At 36.7% G+C, this 15,514-nt stretch overlaps 1 protein-coding gene across 1 annotated transcript in view; it reads right to left on the bottom strand.

Moving 5' to 3' along the window:
- Nucleotides 1-15,514, bottom strand: part of LOC103176029 (PH domain leucine-rich repeat-containing protein phosphatase 2) — a 38,424-nt gene that overhangs the window by 13,473 nt on the left and 9,437 nt on the right. The window lies entirely within an intron of this gene.

The following is a 15,514-nucleotide window of genomic DNA, read 5'->3' as shown; positions in this document are numbered from 1 at the left end:
TAGGTGCAGAAGTAATACTGGAACAAAAATAGGCCAACTTGCCTCATTCCACATCCTCAAAAACCATTGAAAATTGCAAGGGAAAAATCCAGCCCTGTCTAGCCATTTTCTAGCCACATCATTTTTGGATCTTTTCTTGTCGTAGATCAAAATTAATTTTTAATAACCACTTCAACCTCATGAGCACTAGCATCAATTCTGATATGTGAATTGTTTGCTTAATTATGCTTTGTTGGTAACTGTCAATACTCAGAATGTAAGTATTGCAATGAGGTGCCTGGATGAAGTGGAGGGTTGAATCCGCACAAAATGAAAGCTATTAGTCTACAACTTCAGCAGAACGTGCAAAGGGTTCAACGTGAATCCAGTCTGAGTGGTCTCAACAGAACTGTAATTAATAGATCGTGTCAGACAAAGATGGCTTATGTGAGAAATGTCATTCTTGCACAACAATTGATCACCTTCTGATAGTGAATTCAAGGCAAATTATTTGGGCCAAGTAAATGAACTTTTTCCTGCATCTGATAACTGCTACAACTGATTTGATGCGCTAGTGATCATCATGTAGTCAATCATTCTATTCCCCACCCCTCCCACTAGACAGCGATCTTTAAAATTGATAGATGATATAAAACTAAGTAGGATTTTCAGTGAGCATAAATAGTTTGACAAATATTCAAATTTATTCTCAATGATTTGTATTAAATTAGTGCCTTGACAAAACACAATCCCAAAATAAAACTTAATAGCAATTAAATTCACTTCCCCAGGATGTTACTTGGCTGACTGACTATATTTTGCCATTATATATCGTTTTGCCTCAAGGCTGAATATTCGAACTTCAGAAATAGTTTGGCTTTTAATTCCACAAAAAATAGATTCAAAGTTCTTAAATATACATATCCTCCAAATAACCAGTCATATTGGTCATTCACTGCATGGCTGTTTGTGGGATATTTGTGGCTACCAAGTTGATCTACAAAATACATAGTCACTGCAGTGTATCATGTGAAGTGTTTGAAATGTCCTCTCAATGTGAAAGGCACTATATCAAATGAAAGGATTATTATTTTTACACACCAAACCTACAAGGTGTATTTTTTCAGCCACTGGAGGGAGCAGTACTTTGCAGAGCCAAATGTCAGTCCAATCTAATGGAATGTTGCTTGGCAGAATATACAATCATTCGAGAAATTTCTCATCTATGAGCAAGGAGTGAGATCTGAAGCATTTGTTCCAAGCTTAGTACTAATCCCTGTAAAAATTGAAGTCAGATTAGCTTTGAAAATAAAATACTACACTGTTGGAAACTGCTAATCGGAATTTAACACACACACACCTCTAGAAATTGCAGTAATACGCTTTGGATCTGTGAGAAAATTACATTACTAGTTTAAGGGGCACTTAATAACATGCACTAAAGCCAATTCTAAGTTGCATCTATATCATTGGGCAATTTACTACAAATGCTCATTTGTACAAATGCAAAACAGTTTAAAGAAGTCAAACAAGACTATCATTGCACCAGTTTGTTTTATGACTGCAAGACAAAAACGTTTGAGGCTTCTTTGTACCTCAGTTACTCACTTAATTTATTAAAACGTTCCACAGGATAGACAGAATGTGGATGAATTAATGACTGTTAAAATCCACCAGTACATGCATTTAAGCAGTGATATTGTAGTTTGACATCATACAGTACCAGTTGCAGAAATATGCAAACTGGGCTATTTACATTTATTAGGTGAATTGCATAAAGCAGGCAGCAAGTACAGTTTACACATTAGCTACCTCAGTATTAACTTAAGCAAGTTGGATGCCTTATACTACTTGTCTCCTCAAAATGGCCAATAAATAAAAATGCAAGATAAAAATGTACACAAACACAAATTTTAAGTCTGGTTGTAAAAATTGCTACAATGCTAAATGCATGCAACACTTTGATAATGGAGCATTTTTTGCATTTAAAGCACCATCCATCTTGAGAATCTAATGTGCCTAACAGTACAATTACTGCCGCCATAAATACATTCTTTATGATTTAATTGTTTTATCTAAAGATCGTCCTTCCAATTCTGAAATAAGGTTAGAGACAGAAAAGGGAGAACAAGCATGATGAATGCTTACATATCTCACAGATACAGACAGTTCAAATTGAGAGCTCTATGCATTTTACTTAGGCAATTAAATCATGCAAGAATGTGAAACCAGGTGTCTTCCCTCCTTTAACCAAGCCAGATGTCATTGCAGTTGCCACACTACCCTCCTAAACTACAGATCCTAATGTTGAAAGAAATCTAAACAATCTTTGGTAACTTTACATACAATTGTTCCACACTGCTGACTTGCAGATCTCAATCAAGCTTATCTGCCTACAATTAACCTGCAATGTGGCTGCAAATCTCCTAACCTGCAAGATATAGGACTCCCATCTGTAGAGAGAAGCGTAGACAAGAATCAGAACCACCTTGACTGATGCTGANTTTTTCTACATAATTTCCATTACAGATAGAATGCACGATGCGCTGATCAGTTCACTCATCTTTAGAGTTACATACACAAAAGTGTAAATATTCTGAACAATTTCTTCTTCAACATCCTCAGCATTTCCTCATAGCTTAAATTCCTGATGCCTGAAATAATAGGAGCTCACCCCTTCACCTTCTCAAGGGCAATAAATTTCTTCCTATGAGTAAATGAATAGAACTTCACACAATTCTCAAGATGAGATCTTACACAAATATAATATAGCCTTTTGGGATTTTATATTATTTTCCTTTAATTTTCAGGGTTTTTTTACTTCACATTAGGAAGTCACACAAAAAAAATCACCTACAGGTTATACCTGCAATCATAGTGTTGCACTGAAAGTTTTTCTTAAAGATGAAAAGAAATCTTCACTGAATACTTATTTAATGAGACTTCAGCCTCTTCCCCCGAAAAGGAGACAAAGAAAACTCTCAGGATGTTGCACTTCGGTTAAAATTAGTACTAAGGTAACATGGATCACAGTTCTCCCTCCCACTTCTGAAAGGTCAGGAGTGTCCAGGCTGCTTTACAACCATGATTAGCGAGGCAAGAAATAGAAGTAAATGAGAGCAATATATTTGCTTCTAAAGCAGGTGCACTGCCACACAAGCCACTCTGAGGAAATAGTGTGGCGGGGCACCAGGAAACTATGAAATCTTCGGTTACGAATTGAACACTCAACTGAGGAAATACAGTACTTTGTGTTTCATTATGTGCAACTTACAATTTGGGAACAATGAAATGAATAGGGAATCCTGGTGCCACGTCGACACACCCATCAGAGAATCAGACGCAAACAAGAGAACAATAGAAGAATTGTACTGCATCCCAAACCAATATTTGAGAGAATAGGAAGGACAAGCTGGACACCCTTGCCAAAGCTGCTTTGAAACCCTCTTCACTTCTCTTATCCACTGAGGAAACTCTTCTCATCCAAAGTCACCCTTCTCCTCTGTCTGCCTCGGGCAGAGTACAGCCAAGAATCGCAGAACTTGCGTGTTACAAACTAATTCATTAACTAACCTGCCTCTAATGTTTCTTTACTGTGGATGCCACAAAAGGAAATTGGATTTTAAAATATTAAGAACCTACACCTACACCTGCTCACCTACAGTTTTGAGACAGTGGATAATAAAAAAACAGGAGAAATAGGAGGTACTCATGGCACTGTATACTGCCCCCAGGATGATTAAGTGCTTCTGACAGAAGCTAAGCTGGCAGGCAGGCTGGCAGGGCTCACTAACTTCCTGCTGCTGTGAATTCAGGCTGTCAGTGATGGATGTGCTGAGGTGCACACCCCAAGGACAGTCTTACAAAAAAAATTACACTTGTATAGCGTCTTTCATGTTGGGAGAATGTCCCAAGGCGCCGGGTCATCCCAAAAGCAGACACTAGCACAAATAAAATTAGAATACATTTGATATCAAGGCAAAACCAATTTGAAAAATCCAGTCATTCTGTGAAGTTCTGAATACTGTAACACAACTATTATTGTCTATGCCTTTTGAGCCTTGGAGTAAAACGTTTACATTTTACTGAATATGGGCTCACCAAGGCAAAGGACAACAGTAGTGGCAACAGAAGTAAAAACTCCACATCAAGCAGCCCCAGGTCATGTATGGCATAGATCATCTTTAAGTTATACATCTCCAATAGCTTTGCTAATGTTGAATTTTGAAATGTTCAGTTACACTGAACAGTCTTGGGCACTTAATCAGCTACATTCAACTTTCTAAAAAAGGAATTTCAAACTTTGGAAGAACAGATATTTTTCATTACACAAAATGCTGCCAAAATCCTTCAGATTAAAAAAATTCAGTGTACACAATAAAAAACAAACATTGCATTAAACACAAGTCTTAAGCAGCAGCTAGCAATCCTGAGCCAATGGTTCCATTTGTAAAATAATTTCTCTTGCCAAGTACATAAAAGGCCACAGGCATTGAAATATCTCTGAGCTATAAATATGTACTATCTCCTAAAAGGCATGATAATTGAAATTTCTTTGGATAGCATCAGCCAATATAAATACAAGTTGATGTTGTTTACTAGTCTTCATGTTATGACTTTATGTATTCTGTAACTGTTGATACTCGCTTTTTTAAAAAATAAATTCTCTATTTACAATGATTATCTGAGATTACAAAATAGATTCCAAGAAACAAAACTAAAAACCTGTTTTCTTTAGGGAGAAACAGTCATTCAACAAACTCACAAAGGTTGGTTTAATGGGATCTGGGGATTTAATCTAGAAGGTGCAAAGCAATTTAAATGTATTTCACTATCCGGAGAAGATCTTTCATGCCACAGGCGAGCACAAGCACATCGGGGTTCAGAAAGTTTTGTCCTATTTAATCATTGTCTGTGTAATCTAACCTAAATACATAGTTACCATAAGCCTCTTGTAACAAACTTTCCTGGTATTGGATGAAGTTCTATAGTTAGAATAGATAGGAATGGAAGCTTACTTAGTACAGTAATGTTAATCCTTGTGAAACTAAACCTGGATAAAGAGAATTAATTTTGCCAGTCCACCATTCATAACTCAGTTTGACGATGGGATTTTTGTGGGATTGTTGTCAGAATTTTTTTTAACACCATATTAAAGTAGTTATAACATGGGTTTAAAATTAAATTACTGATCTGATAAGTAGGGCTATGAAGATCCTATACATTATAAACCAAGAAAATGTTTAAAAAGCGAGTATTCAAAAGTTAAGGATACTTGAAGTCCTAACTTTGAGATTAATCAGTGCAATGAAACACTGAGGATCTTACAATATCAACAGGCCCCACAGCAGGTATACCTCTTTCTTCTGAAATCAAAGAACACAAACTCTGATGTTTTTTTTAATACATTATCCACAGCTCAGCAGTTTGTAAAATTGGCAATGAGCAAGATTCATGCTGATAGCTCAATGTTTCATCTGCCCACTGTGCAGTGTCACTCATTTCTCTGAGAACCTGCAGCATGTTCCCTGTCATCACAAGTCAGATCAATTAACAGCCATCTACAACACCTAAGGAAAGGCATAAAATCCAAGTTGTGAGCTGGATCAAAAATTCAATCTTTAAGAATTGCTCAGTAACAGAATCCTTAAATGTGTAAAATATTTGACAATTTGAACAAAACGTTATGGAAATCATCCATGGTGGTGCTCAACCATGTCCCACAAGCTTCAAAATAAATATTTTAAAACATTTCCAGGTAATCTAATCCCTCTAACTATATGAAACAGCACTTGCTCAGTTCAATCATGCTGATGGCCACGAGAATGTCAACAGATATTACATCTAGATTCCACGTAACACAAGTTTTACTATCTGTGTAGCTGAATTTCAGCATATTTAACGCATGCTGATTATTTCTGTGTATGTACCATATGGATATTTTAGCTTTACTCAAATCACTATTGCCTGAATTAGGGCATCTTTGGTCAGAATTCTTATTGTAAATACTGTGTCCCTGTTAAACATGTATATCATAATTTGCATCATCAGAATAACATGGAAATATTTGACAATGAACATAGACTTAATGTTTATCATAGACAGTTACATTACCAATTCTGAACAATGATGCCCAGGTTCAGGCAACAGTGACTCGAGGTAAGCTGAAATATACACATGGTACAAACACAGAAATAATCAGCACGCATTAAACATGCTGAGATAATAAGACTTGTGCTACATGGAACATGTCAATAATATCTATTGACATTCTCATGACTGGCACGATGGAACTGAGCAAGTGCTGCCTCAAATTGATTAATAATGGTTTGAATGGAAACCAGAGACTTCTGAGACATGCAGGTGCACTAATAACCACAGTACAATGTCCTAGCAACACAAAGAAGTGCACATTCCAGGAGGTGCACTGCCTGAAGTTGCATGTAATACCTTTGCCCATGCTAACCAGAATTTACCACTGATCTACATCAGGGATTTAATCTGAACATGGAAACCTCAGAAATCCACACAGAGAGAAAGAACACGTTGCAGGTGTCTGCCAGACTACAGTATGATTTCCCAAAGATTACAATAAAGCAGTTTTGCTTTCATAATTTTTTTCAGAAACTTAACAGGTGCAGTTTTTAGAAATTCAGCAGTGTTCTTGGACTTAACACTTACTGGAATATAGTACCAGAAACTAAGCTTTGTAACACTTTCTAGCCGATGTCACCTAAAAAATGCCTCTTGGGAATAGAACCTCATCTAACAACGATTTAACTAGAGACATTACAGCACAAATAAAGGTTCCTGGAAGTCTTTGACCCATCGACTTTAAAATAGTTTAAACCTTTTTTTTTGTGACACCTGCAACGAGGTCAAATTCATGGAATTGAGGTCCTGGTTACAATCACAAGGCGACATCACCTAATATACCAAATAAAAAGCCACTAATTTGAGGAAATAATTCTGCTCAGTTTTGATGTACACTACTGTACCACCCTTTGTGATACAGAAACATTTAAACATTTACAATTTGTACCTACAAGGTTCTAGTTACATCAAAATTCGGTCTCTTGATATACCAGACAGGAGAAATCCAGATTGGTTCTATTTACTGTATGCAACTGGCAAGAAAGTGATGTTTTGAGAAATGTAGGTAACAGCATGCTGTCTACATTACAAATATAACAATACAACAGGTTGTATTTGCAACCGCTCAAGAAACGGTTTCAGTAACATTCAACTTGTTTCAGTGAAGAGTAAACAAGTGGCCCACTCTTCACATGAAGTGATAGCAAACATTCGCAAGCTGTTTGACCATGGAAGGTAGAACAGCGAAGCCCCATCCTATCATCACCAAAAGTCCACACAGATAGATTGTCCTTCAGGGGGTCACACAATAGCCATTATATCAGTGGTGGCAAACCTTTTTGGTCAGCCAACAAAATGGCATAAATATTTATCCTACTCCTAAATCCATGCAAATGCCCTTTTCATTATGGATAACCTTTGCTGGTTATTTCTAATGCAGGGATTTGGACTCTTTCCTCGGGACGTTTTATTTTCAGTTTTAAAAATTAGTCCTGCACTGTTGGAATTTTCAAAACAGTCTGAAAAAAACAATATCATATCCACATGCTTCGGACACGGTCACCCTTTGCAAAAAAAAAAAAAGCACATTTCAAACACTGTACGAAGTCAGGAATGAAGAAAAGCTGCAGGCTCACCAAAACACATTCCTCCAATTGCCTGCAGTAAATCAAATACCATGAGTTAAATTAGACTTAAAGCACATGCATGCAAGACTTCACTGTTGAATGTTATAAAGCATGGTTACCTGAGTATACAAATTACAATGCATTTTTGCGATGTTTTTTAAAATAAGAAGTTTGTTCCTTCTCATGTATTTAACAAAGACTCTACAGATAAATTTTCCAACTGAAGACTGCGCTACTCTCGTGTGGAATTTGCAAGTAGGATTAGTTTCAGCAACCAGCTTCGTAAATCCGCCATTCTTCCACTTAAACTGGGGAAAAATAAAATCATGCAATAGCACTGTGATCCACAATCCAACATATTTAAGTTATTAAAGTGAGCTTGAGAAACACTGAAAGGTATCCATTAAATACATTAAATATGTGACTCAGTACCTCTTGGGGCTAGCGGCATGACACAATAATAGCATTCTTTTGATTATCTGGCACCATTCCACAGCCAGAGAAGCAAGCATCTAACAGAAAATGATTTAAACCATTTAAAATGGCCGAAGTGTTTAGGATTTGCAACAATAGGATCAAAATTACTAACTAGCCGACTATGGCATACCATTCACATTCCAAGATGTTAAGTTTCAGTGAGATTAGTTTAAAAGTGGTTAGCGGGGCCATTACGAATGAAGCTTGTTTGGAGAACCAATATCCAGATTAATATTCTGTGCACATAGTGTGCAATGGCATGGAAAGAATAACTTGCAAAAATGTTTACATAAACCATTCAAAAGAAGAAATCAGAGGCTTGAGAAATGGAATGTGAGAAATAAATAGGTTGCATCAAAGAAGAAGAAGAAAAGCAGTTTAAATGAGCTAACAAAAATCACAGGAGTTAAATTCATGCGATGGGAAACGGTCAATTTGGAAAATAGGTTGCAACACAGCCATTTTCAGATTATCAGGATCCTGTGGGTAATACAGGTGTGTGTGAAATCTCTGTTGCTGACTGCAAAGCTCATCATGGGTGGTGGGAGGTCTAACCTCTAGACTTGTCTGTAGGTTAATGCATAGCTGCAATACTAGTGAAATAAACCCTAAAATATTCAGAATGAAATGCAAAACCCCAAAAGGGAGCAATTCATATCTTAAATATATTATTAAAAATAATTGAACGCAAACTAACTTGAATAAAACCCTGAAATGAGATATCAAAGCTCTATATTTCCTAGAACTGGGGCAAAAGGGACAATCCAGACAGTCAATCAACAGAAAGAAAAATCTTTTTTTTGAGAGATAAACACAAAAAGATTGTTTTTAAATGGAAATGATCTAATTCCTGACAATGAGGCAGGCACCAATGGCTGAGCTATGTTGAATGGTGTATATCTATTACAGCTGAATTTCACCTTAGAAATTGTTATGCATGATGTGCGTTTAATTCAAATGATGGATACCATTCACCTGGGTTGCCATAGGTTTTGCGAGCTATACCATAACCAAACAAACGCATTTAAGGTTGATACTATTTAAAGTAAACAAATCTTAATTTAGGCTCTCCAGGCAGTACCAATTCTCTCAGCCAAAATTATGCCAAATATATTCTCATGCATAGAAAGATGATGATGGAACATTGCCCTCTTCGTGTCTCTGCTCAATGAGTCACCCAACTTAAAACAAACATAACAGTTCAAAATGCACTCAATGACACCTTCACCCGGTTAAAGTCCCACAAAATTGAAAAACAACCTTATCAGAAAATTTATGAGATTTGGAAACTTAAGTGCATCATCCATTTGTTATCAAATCAAAAGTTACGAAATCCTTCAGTAATATGAACATGCGTGTTCAATCATTCCGATTTTTAATAAACATTTACATATTTTGTACAGATAACACAGCCATTGGTACTGAGGATTGGACTTGTAGAATCTGAATTTTATGATATTTGTGGAACCAAATTTCTTATTGCCTTTGCAGAACCGCTTTTTTAAAAAAAATCCAATTGGAAATTTTTCAATCTGAATGTATCCAGTATAGCTGGTAAGAACAGAAAGTTAATAGGAAGGCAGGTAATAATAATTATAATCCTTGCACTTGATATAGCGCTTTTTCACGTCTTCTAGACGTCTCAAAGCACTTCACAGAATAACTTGTAAAGTGAATTGACTGTATATTTGTGGGCAAAACGTTGTGAGTAAAACCATTTTAGGAGGGCTGTCCTGATAGCGTGACCGGCAAATTTCAAACAACCTTCGGAAAAGAAAATGGTTGTCTTAAGAGCAGGTTAACTATATGGCTGCATTGAACAAACAACTTTTGTGCCTCATAAACGACTTGTTTTCAGCTAGCAATCCATTTAAAATTTGGGTCAGAACACATCACTACTCAAGAATATAGCTTTTAATTTTTCACAAGAAAAAGGGATGTTGGAAACTAGTTTCGCCTTACTAAACCAGAGAAAGCTGAACAGCTCATCATACTACACCATTTTACTGGAACTGCATGCAGCAGCTCTATCATAAAAATATACAGTGACCAAAAAAGTCAAGCTACTTTTAGAAAGGTCAGGTAATGTACTGAGTCACTTTCTCAAAGTCAATGCCTATAAAGCATAAAAGACAATAATTTGCCCCGTTGAACAAACAGTCATTTAGGCCACCAGCCAAATGTATCACTGCACTGAACAAATATTATTGGTTCAATCACAAACATATGCACATAAACAGGGCTTTCCTCAATGTTCTTGCATCGATGCAAATGGTATCTTAATTGCAAATAAAAAAAATTGTTATGTGGTCTAAAGGACAGCAATTCTTGGGTAGCTGTAAATGAATTAAGCCAAATTAATGAGTGTACAAAGTGCATCAAAGATATGATGTTTCCTCTAACTACAGCAGCAGTAATATCAAATTATGAGATAAAAGAATGAAATTACAGGATGAATGGCAGCACACAAGAACATTTTCAGGAGCATAAAGTTCAACAGAGATCAGCTTGGTTCTTTCATTCATTCTAAGTGGAAAACCATAGCAGTCATCCAATACTATAATGTCAAGGTTAAAACTGTCCTGGGTCCACTTAAACAGGCAGATGGGACCTCAGTTTAATGTCTCATATGAAAGACAGTACATCTGACAATTCAGCACTCCCCCAACCTTGCATAACAAGAACAATTTAGATTTATATAGCGCCCTCCACGCCGCACGGGAGCGCTTCACAGTAATCCTGGGGTATAGGAGTGTTGGCTTAGCCTGTGAGTTCAATGTCCTGATGTGGGGCTTGAACCCACAACCCTCTGAATCAGAGGTAAGAGTAATGACAACTGAAACAGTCTGATACCTTTTCAGAAAGAAAAAGGAGAAACAAATCAAGAAAAAGAAGAGTACATCAAAACAATTCAATAGACATTATCTCGAAATCCACCGTTTTAAAACTATTTTTTACTATAGACGCCAAAGGCTTATTAACTCAACCTCTATTGACATGCATCTTCATTGTCTTTTCATTCATTCAAGTCACACTACCTCCATCAACCTGTCGGATAACGGTCAAGAGTTCTTTAAAAAATTTAGTTATGAATTTTATAAACTACCTGGGACAGAGTTTAAGGCCATAATACAAATTTGCAGTTTGGTTGAGGTCCAAATAACCACTTGCCCTTTGATATCTTGGCTCAGACAGGCATCAAATTGAATTAATACCTTTTCACAAGCACTGATCATAGAATATCCAGGTAACCATCTGGAAGTTTTTTCTCTCAGAACTTGCTGCTATACCAGTCATTTTGTGGAGCAGTGGGAGCATCAACATCATGAAGTCCACTGAAAGACACTAAAGATGCAACTTTTTGTTTTGAACATCCAGGTGTCCAACACATGCGGAAACCCATCATCATGCTTAAGGGTATCCAAACCAAACAGTTACATGCTTCCCACCTATGTGTGGAAATTCCAGAAATATTTGTTGGGAGTGGAATGCGCACGCTCTCCCTGGAGGGATGCATGCTGCTTACCCAATTCCAGAAAGTATTAGGTGCTGCTTGGCAAAAAACAAATCATAACAGTATAAATCAATCAGCATAAAAATAAAGTAATACACATCATTGTAAACAGTAAATAACCGGGCTTTGCGTTACCTAAATGTAAATCAAACTTCTGGGGCAGAATTATGCATTACGCTGCCAGTCATTACAGTATCCTATAATATTCAAGAAAATTATTTTAAGCAACACTTAAAAATGTGCAAAATAACTATGATCAAATGAATTCCCTCAATTCATTCTGGTAAGATTTTTATCTGAAACTGACCGCATTCAGTTGTTTGCCAAGTTCTGATTTACAACAATATTCTGGCTGTGGACTTTTCTTTATTTCTTGGACGGGTCAACAATACTGCAACAACATTATTGGTCTATAGAGTTGGCAGGCCTGTGTGGGATGGTAGTTGGGGACAGATTGCTTCCCCACAGTCTCAGGTGCTATTCCTTCAAGAAAACGGTACAAAGGCCAACCTGGTCACAGAGGAGCATCTTCCTCCACAGCTAATACAGCTGCAATGACAACCTAATGTGAATTTAACTTTGTACATTCACACCAAATTTAAATGTTTTGACTGGGGCACTTATTTGCATTGATCTGCTGAACATATTACTGCGCGAATCCTTCTCGTCCAAGGAGAATGGAAGACTAACACTTAGATAATTAGGTAATTTCATTATATAGATGTTTGCGATAATTAAACTAACTAGAACAGTGATAACTGCTGCAGTGATTACTCAATTAACAGCAACATGTGTTGCATTTCAAAACCTGCAACTTTTACCCCCACCTCCACACAAAATTAGTGCCCATGATTCTTCCCATTCAGTTCCTATTAACCCTGCAAGCCAAAGTCCTAACGATGGCCCAAGATGGATATACAGCAAGAAGCTTGCCAGACAGGTCACAATGGCAAGCTATGTAATTTTAGCTGGTTAAAATCTAAACGTACAATCTGGAGTCCCCCAGCCGAGGCGCTCACCAACCTGCACCCAATATTTTCCTGAATTATGGAAACAAGATGTGTTCCATCAGGAACCAAGTACATATTGCATTCCAGACAAATTTCCATGCATTTCTGTCATGCATATGTGGAACTCTATTTGGTTTCAATACTCTTAAGCATGGCGCTGATTTTCTAAGCTTCAGACAACCAGCTAACCAAAAAAACAAATTAGTTTTCACGCATTATGACAAGATTAATTTTTTGAAGCACTAGGAAAAGTAAACTCATGATATAAATAGTCAACATTTCTGCCAAAGTCAATAAACAAAGAAAAACCTGATGTGGATTTTGCCCCAACCAACTTGTCTTTTTGCTCTTTTGGTATTTTAAAAAAATTTAAAAAATGATTTGGAATAAATTAATCTAAAAGTAAACGGTAGACAGTTCTGTCTACAATATTCCTATCATCAGTAAACTGGAGACCAGCAGGAACTCAGCACTTAACATTGAACTCTGAAGATTATTTTATTGATGGGACACTTGCATCTAAATAGAAACCATATTCATTGTGAGACAGTGCCCAGCATGACATTGTTGTTTCACTCAACAAGCCTTCAGTGTTCCCAAATAAGATACTCCAATAACAAATTAGGTTTTTTTCAATTTAGAATCCAACATACTAAATAATAAATTAGCTAGGATCTGGAACGTAGAGAAATAAAGCACCTCCGAACTGCAACACAGCTCACTTCACTGCAAGCTGCAACCTGACTTATTTCTAAATACAGTACCCACTGCTGCTAGTTGAAAAGATTCTTCTGACTGAGCCAAAATCCCACCTGCAACATGCAGATGGCTACAAAGACATCAGGGCCTCTAGAATATGGGAATCATTGTAAATTAATGTGAACATTAAGCTTTTCAGACACCAAATTCCACTGTTCATTGAATATAATGGCACTATGATGACAATAGTCACTGCAACATAAAATTAGGAAGTATGACTGTCAAGAGGACACAAGACTGATAGATGGCAAATTAAATTTAAGGCAGAAAAGTCTTGAGGTTGGTTCATTTGGGGAGGAAGAATCAGGAAAGGAAATACAATTTTAAAAAGTGGTAAAACTAACAAGAATGGAAGGGCAGAGACACGTAGTTTCATTTAAAAAAGTGAAATGGATCAAACTTTCAAAGAGTCAATGGAGTGCTAGGTATTATAAAAAATGGCACATAAAATAAAAACAGGGAGATAACAACAGGCTGTTTTTCTCGGAACAGAGAAGACAGAGTCTTTATGGGGGTTGTTAAAATTATGAAAGCTTTTGATTAAATAGATAAATTATTTCCATTGGTTAGTGAAGGTAAGTAGAAGACATACATTTACGGTAATCACCAAAAGAGCAAAAGGACAAGTTGGTTGGGGCAAAATCCACATCAGCTTTTGAGGTGGAATTTGATAAATACCTGAATTATAAAGGGGTACAGGGAAACATCTGGAAAAAAGGACCCTTTGAGATCCAGGACAGGCATGAAGCATCAAATGGCCTCCTTCTGTTCTGTGAATGTCTATGGTTCCATTACTTGGAATTGACTTAATTTGTACAGATTTTAAACTGATCCATTAAAACCACACACAAATTAAAGTATTACTGATTGCACGTTGCCACCAGTTCTCATTCATCACCGTTTCAATTGCTTCACTTGAAGTGGAAAAAACAGCAACAATGGGTTTTTCGGAATATTAACTTCATACATCTCTGTGGTGTCTCCACAGAACTGATTTATACAGCATAGTCCCATCAAACAAAGTCATTTGATTAAAACAAAGATTAAACATGGCACTATGTTTTCAATAGTAAATAGTGTGTTGTAAATCTCTACAAGCCTCCCACCAAACAAAGTCAGTCTGATTAAAAGAAAGATTAAACGTGGAGCAATGTTCCCAATAGTAAATAGTGCATTGCAAATCTCTACAATCCTCCCACACAGCCACAGCATTAACCTCAGGAAATTAAAAAAAACTTCACAATCCTACACAGTATGAATAAAGTTTCCCAGTAACTGACTGACTGAGCTTCAAATCAAACCTACAAAACATGTCCTTACCCAGGGTGTAATTAAATCCACAAAATGCTCCTCTCAGCATTTGTTGAGCCAACTGTATGTAGCTTATTTATTAAGGAAAGCATTTTTAGAAAAAACGTTAGTCAGCACATACACAATAACATCTTTCAATTTACCTCAGCCCTTTTCAGGCTTGTAAGAATTCCATAGCACATTTAATCTCTGCAGCCTTAATGAATCTTGTATTAGTCAATGTATTATGAAGTGGCGCTGAGGGGTGGAATCTCTACATTTGACTTCTGTATTCTGTAATGATAAATACTAGAGTTTAACCTAGTCTTTTGACCTCCACCAGCACAAATGCTAAATTTATGCACTGGAAGTATCACGGACATGAAAGGCCAAATGGCCTCCTTCTTGGCTAATAATAATAAACATAATCCTTGCATTTGACATAGCGCCTTATCACGTTGTTGAGATGCCTCAAAGTGCTTCACAGAATATACTGTAAAGTGGATCGACTATTTTGTAGGCGAAATATGGCAGCCAATTGCGCACAGCAGTTTCTGAAAACAGTTGAATGTACTGATAAAGATTTTTAAGATAAACAATTGGAAACCCCTTTTGATAATATAGGTAGTTTGGAGGTGAGGTAGAAAGACAGTTTGCCAAAGGGCTAGTACACACATCCTTCCTGTTTAAATCCTCCGGATTCAAAAGCTAGCCATTCATATCCAAGTATTAAGAGTTTCTAACCGTGGGTCCAAGTTACAGCT

This window comes from Callorhinchus milii, unplaced genomic scaffold, assembly GCF_018977255.1.
Source record: "Callorhinchus milii isolate IMCB2004 unplaced genomic scaffold, IMCB_Cmil_1.0 Scaffold14, whole genome shotgun sequence".
Taxonomy (NCBI): Eukaryota; Metazoa; Chordata; class Chondrichthyes; order Chimaeriformes; family Callorhinchidae; genus Callorhinchus; species Callorhinchus milii.
The sequence above is the reverse complement of the archived record's forward strand: the minus strand, read 5'-3'. Positions and strand labels throughout refer to the sequence as shown.